General features: G+C 42.1%; 1 long non-coding RNA gene across 1 annotated transcript; it reads right to left on the bottom strand.

Annotated features, from left to right (window-relative positions):
• Positions 1 to 867: 867 nt before the first annotated feature.
• LOC119627647 (uncharacterized) lies at positions 868 to 6385 on the bottom strand. The gene is made up of 4 exons (XR_005243839.2): positions 5251 to 6385; positions 3947 to 4053; positions 2881 to 3055; positions 868 to 2146 (listed from the first exon to the last, which is right to left on the bottom strand). It is a non-coding gene; the product is annotated as an uncharacterized lncRNA (long non-coding RNA).
• Positions 6386 to 6592: the final 207 nt, after the last annotated feature.

Genomic DNA, 6592 nt, shown 5'->3' with positions numbered 1-6592 from the left:
CTGATTGTCTAGATTTGAATCCTTGCCCCCACCCCCCAGCTCCCCCTACCAGATGTGTGGCTTTGTGCTAGTTACTTACCTCTCCATGCCACCGTTTCCTCATCTACAAAATATGAAGAGTTCTAGCACCATCCTCAGAGGGTTGCTCTGTTGATTCAGTCAAAATTTGGAAATCACTGAGCACTAGTACCTGATACATGATAAGCACAGTGTAAGTACTTGTTAAATAAATTGTCTAAGTAAAGATTAAAGCATGTCAATACTTCTGCCTTCCAACTTCAGGGCAGGGAAAAATAGAAATTAATTTTTAAAATAAGATTGAAGAAGTCACATCACTCACCATCTTGTCTGCTCATCTATGCACAGATTTGATACCCTGGGTGACAGCGTTTAAATGCCCTCCCCCATGAAAAATAACAAGCCACTAAAAAAGAAAGAGCAAGGAAGAATATCTCCATCCCTAAACTAGGATGGAAAAGGAAACTGTGTGAAAAACATAAAACAGAGCTGTTGGTGATACCTAAAAACCAGACATGGCTGAGAGACCACCCAGTGTCAGCCTAGGAAGAGAGAACCGTGTAAGCCAAAAACCCTATCCCCTGAGCATATCAATGTACTAAACACAATTTGGGGTTAGAACAATGAAAAACTGCATGGGGAAAAATTGTTTTGAAAAAATTATTTGGATAAAGCCTGCAGAAAAAAAGTGACTATATATGCAAAAGTCAACTGAAATTAAAAACTGAGAGAAGGGTTCACCTAAGAGCGGTCCTAGTTAATCAGTTAGAGAGCTCAGAAATGCATCTTTTGTGAGATGTACTCTTTAAAAAAATAAAAATGGAAATGAAAGAGGGAATCTGGACTTATTAAAAAGCACCCTCCAATGCTTTGTTATTATTTCCTAGAAATTTGAATACAGAAGCCTTATGTGCGTATACAGGTATGAATGTGTGTATGTAAGTATGCCTACTAATATCTTTATATTCAATATATTAATATTCAGTGTTTACATATATATGTTTGTGTGCATATACATTTTAAAAAATAATTTCTCCTTTTTTTCTTTTTCAAGTGCTTTCGTATGTGATATTAAGAGGTGAAAATGTCAACTGGAGCCAACTGGCTATACGCATGAAACCAGAAAATAATGCACACTCTAATAAACATAGAAATTATCTACAAATTTGGGCATAAGACCTAGTCCTTAAATATAAGCGGTTGAAACAACTGCAAAAAAGGCCTGAGACTGAGATGGGAGGGAGGGCTCTGAGTTTAGGCTGTGAGCATCATGGGTCACCGGGAGCCACTTTGATGTGAGTAGCAGCTTTGTGAAAAAAGAGCAGAGAAAACGCAGCCCTTGCTGAGACAGGAACCTCTCATTTCTCAGGCTGCATTCTGCCATTGTCCCATGCGTGTCACTCCCACTGGCCATGGCAGCAGTGCAGGGCTTGGATTAATGGCCTTAGATGGCCTCTGGACTGTAGAGTTCAGCTCTGCACCCAACGTCAGTTACAAAGAGAAAGGGAGTTTACTTTTAGGCCCACCGTTGGTTTTGCTTTTGGTTTCTCTACTTGGCCTGCCTTTCTTCCTGGGTCCCTTCAAAATCGCAAATTGCTTACTTACTTCCAACTTCTCTTCTGTCAATGTCTCTTTTCACTTTTGTAATTTCTCTCTTTTTAAAAATTCCCCACTTTGGTCTGGTGCGTTGGCTAACGCCTCTAATCCCAGCACTTTGGGAGGCCGAGGTGGGTGGATCACCTGAGGTCGGGAGTTCGAGACCACCTGACTAACATGGAGAAACGCTGTCTCTACTAAAAATACAAAATTAGCTGGGCACGGTGGAGCATGCCTGTAATCCCAGCTACTTGGGAGGATGAGGCAGGAAAATTGCTTGAACCCAGGAGGCGGAGATTGCGCCATTACACTCCAGCCTGGGCAACAAAAGTGAAACTCCGTCTCAAAGTAAATAAATAAAATAAATAAATAAAAATTTCCCCCTTTCTTGGTATTTCCAGGCTCATTTTTGTTGCTCCTTTTCAGTTTTTCTCTACTCTGAGTTCCCATTTCTCTTCTCGTTCAGGGCACCTTCTCCAGATGCTGCTCATCCTCTTCCAAACGTAGCTTCTGCAGAGCAGAATCCCGAAGCCTAGGGAAAGCAAATGGTTTCAACTGAAAATTTCTTGTTACTAGGTATTTGGGGCAGGGAGGGGAATGGGGTCCTAAAAAGCGATGGGGAGTGATGGTTAATATTGAATGTCAATGTGATTGGATTAAAGGATGCAAAGTATTGTTCCTGGGTGTATCTGTGAGTGTTGCCAAAGTCAGTGGACTGGGAGAGGCAGATCCACGCTCAATCTGGGTGGGCACCAGCTAATCAGCTGCCAGTGTGGCTGGAATAAAGCAGGCAGAAGATGGAAAAGCAGACTTTCTGAGTCTTCTGGGCTTCATCTTTCTCATGCCCTGGATACTTCCTGCCCTTGAACATCAGACTCCAAGTTCTTCATCTTTTGGACTATTGGGTGTACACCAGTGGCTTGCCAGGGGCTCTTGGGCCTTTGGCCACAGGCTGAAAGCTGCACTATCAGCTTCCCTACTTTTGAGGTTTTGGGACTTGAACGGATCTACCACTGGCTTCCTTGCTCCTCAGTTTGCAGAAGACCTGTCTTGGGACTTTACCTTGTGATCGTGTGAGTCAATTCTCCTTAATAAGTTCCCCTTCATATATACATCTATCCTATCAGTTCTGTTCCTCTAGAGAACCCTGACAATACATGGGGCTACTCAATTTTGAATTTAAGTCTCTTTCATGGCCACATTTAATCCTGCATTTCCTTGGAAATGTGAAGAGAATTCCCCTGATTACTTTCTTTCTTTCCTTACCCATTGATGATGCCAGGCACTGTGCTGCCTGCAGTCCTTGGCTCTTGGCTCTTTCCATCTTCAAGTGAGCAATTGTCAATGGAGTCTTGCTCAGGCCACACTCTGACTCTGGCTTCTGCCATCATATCTCCTTCTCTGACTCTTCTTGAGGACCCTTGTGATTCTACTGGGCCCACTGGAATAATACAAGACAACCTTCTCAGGTCAAGATTCTTAATAGAATCACATCTGCCAAGTCCCTTTGACCATAGAAGTTACCATGTTCATGGGGATTAAGATGTGGTTATCTTTGGTGGAGGGGGCATTATTCTGCCTACCACAGAGCCCATGAAAATGTTTCAATTTCTTCCAAAACCAAAAGAAAAAATTGAACTTTGGGGTAGAATAAAAGGGTTTAATATAGAAGATCAGAATGTTTGCCTTTATATCAACAAAGGAAGATAGAATTTTTGATATTATGGAGGAAGGAAGGACTCCCCAGAGTAAAAACTGCCTGGGTTCCAATGAAGCCCACCAGCACATGCTTCCGCAAATGTGGCCGAAACAGCATTAACGATAAATTTATAATAAGAGTGTGGCAGTGGAGAGTACCCACATCAGAATCACAGACCCAGGCCCCAGTTCTAGCACAGCCACTAGTAATTCATCTTGGACATGTTTTTATCAAGGAAACAATGGATTGATGGAAAAACTAACTGATTTGCACCCTGTAGGAACACCATAGTGGTTACCATAAGGGACTTATAGCCAGACAGAATGGAATTCATATTCTGGCTCATTCAGTCACTACCTGAGTGATCTTGTAAGTTACTTACTTTACAAACAAGAATTTCCTCATATAGGATAATCTCTCTCTTATCTCATAGGATTATGGTGAAGAATAAGTGGAATAAGGTATACAAAGGGCTTATCACAGTGTTAGGTACATAGTAAGCACTTATTAAGTGTCTGCTATTCTTGCTACTATTTTCATTACTTTTATTATTTCTAGTGTTAGTCTCTTCTTGCACTTCCATAAAGAAATACCTGAGACAGGGTAATTTATAAAGGGGCGTAATTGACTCACAGTTTTGCAGTCTGTACAGAAAGCCTGGCAGCACGTCCTCTGCTTCCGGGGAGGCCTCAGGAAACAATCATGGCTGAAGGCAAAGCAGGAGCCAGCACTTCACATGACTGGGAGCAGGAGGAAGAGAACAAGGGGGAAGGTGCTACATACTTTCAAACAACCAGGTCTCATGAGAACTCACTCACTATACAGTACCAACAGGGGATGGTGCTAAACCATTCATGAGAACTCTGCTCCCATGATCCAATCACCTCCCACAGAGTCTACCTCAAGCACCTGGGATTACATTTCAACATGAGATTGGGTGAGGACACAGATCCATATTATTGTTATTATAGTTACTATTATAATTATCAAATAATAATTATAGTTTTAATCCATATCGTTCAAACACATAATTTGCTTCAAGCAATTTTCAATATGAAAAACCAGAAATCAATGGGGATAAGAACTTATAAATTCTACATTTAGAAGCTGGGTCATTTGTCTCTAGTAATACGCTGGACCAAGAAAAGTAAGCTGTGCCCAGCCAATGGAATGTTAGCTCTTCTCACTCTTCAGTGAGTGATGCCTGAATAAAATAATTATATCAGACCGATTGACTGTCTAGTCCGAAAAACAAGAAATATAGCCATCTGTTTTTCAAAATACTAATTCTAGAATTTAGAGTTATGCTATCCAACATGGTAGCCACTGCTTATGTACAGCTACTTAAAGTTTAACTAATTGAAATTTAAATTTACAATATAGGTCCTCTGTCACATTAGGTACATTTCAAGTACTAAAGAGCTGCATGTGGCTTGAAGTTACCATATTGAATGTGCAGATATAGAATGTTTCCATCACCACAGAAAGTTCTATGAGACAGTGCTTGTCTATTTTAGACTATCGCCCTAAATAACCCATGTAAATACATCTGATTATTATTTAATATGATCTAACTTATCAAAGGATAACTATACAACTTGGTAATTGGATGAATCATAGGTCTGAGAAACACCAAAAAGCTTCTATGAGCATTCATGGAGATCCACATCACGCATGTGTGAATTCCATGGGTATGGGTATACAACAAATACCTACCCTCTCAGGTAATTTAAAGAAAAACAAAACTAAAACAGTAAGCAAAGATGTCAAACTAAATGATTAACAAGAGATTAGATTATTAAATTTTTATTAGTCTTGGCTTTCAAATTTATTTTATTGCAACTCATAGAAAGAAACTTAGTTTATATGGTAACCCAGTATGAGCACACATAAACACAATTGAAACAAAGGTTTCACAAAGTAACAGTAGTCCTTACCACATGTAAATATTCTGATATTTTCTATTTCCTCCTCTTCCTCATCTTTCTTCACTTCTTTCTCCTTCTTTTGCTCCTTGTACTATTGTGTATTAGTCTGTTTTCACGCTGCTGATAAAGACATATCTGAGACTGGGCAATTTTCAAACAACAGAGGTTTAATGGAGAACTCATGGTTCCACATGGCTGGGGAAGCCTCGCAATCATGGCGGAAGGACAGGAGGAGCAAGTCACATCTTATGTGGATGGCAGCAGGCAAAAAGAGTGTTTATGCAGAGAAACTCCTGTGTTTTAAACGATCAGATCTCGTGAGACCCATTCACTATCACTAGAACAGCACAGGAAAAACCTGCCCGCATGATTCAACCATCTCCCACCAGGTCTCTCCCACAATATACGGGAATTATGGGAGCTACAAGATGAGATTTGGGTGGGGACACAGAGCCAAACCATATCATTCTGTCCCTGGCCCCTCCCAAATCTCAACTCTTCACATTTCAAAACCAATCATGCCTTCCCAACAGTCCCCCAAAGTCTCAACTCATTTCATCATTAACTCAAAAGTCCACTGTCCAAAGTCTTATCCAAGACAAGGCAAGTCCCTTCCATCTATGAGCCTGTAAAATCAAAAGCAAGTTAGTTTCTTCCTAGATATAATGGGGGTACAGTCACTGAGTAATACAGCCATTCCAAACGGGAGAAATTGGCCAAAACAAAGGGGCTACAGGCCCCATGCAAGTCTGAAATCCATCAGGGCAGTCAAATCTTAAAGCTCCAAAATGGTCTCCTTTGACTCCATGTCTCACATCCAGGTCATCCTGATGCAAGAGGTGGGTTCCCATGGTCTTGGGCAGCTCCGCCCCTGTGGCTTTGCAGGGTACAGCCTCCCTCCTGCTACCTTCACAGGCTGGCGTTGAGTGTCTGTGGCTTTTCCAGGCACAGAGTAGAACCCGTCAGCGGATCTACCATTCTGGGGTCTGGAGAATGGTGGCCCTCTTTTCACAGCCCCACTAGGTGGTGCCCCAGTAGGGACTCCAACTCCACATTTCCCTTCTGTACTGCTCTAGCAGAAGTTCTCCATGAAAGCCCCCCCGCCCCCACACCCTGGTAGCAAACTTCTCCTAGACATCCAGGCATTTCCATACATCCTCTGACATCTAGGTGGAGGTTCCCAAACCCCAGTTCTTGACTTCTGTGCACTCCCAGGCTCAGCACCACATGGAAGCTGCCAAGGCTTGGGGCACCCACTGAAGCTGTGACCTGAGCTCTACATTGGCCCCTTTCAGCCACAGCTGGAGAGGCTGGGATGCAGGGAACTAAGTCTCTAGACCACACACAGCAC

The sequence above is a fragment of the Chlorocebus sabaeus genome, chromosome 27 (genome assembly GCF_047675955.1).
Source record: "Chlorocebus sabaeus isolate Y175 chromosome 27, mChlSab1.0.hap1, whole genome shotgun sequence".
Classification (NCBI taxonomy): domain Eukaryota; kingdom Metazoa; phylum Chordata; class Mammalia; order Primates; family Cercopithecidae; genus Chlorocebus; species Chlorocebus sabaeus.
The sequence above is the reverse complement of the archived record's forward strand: the minus strand, read 5'-3'. Positions and strand labels throughout refer to the sequence as shown.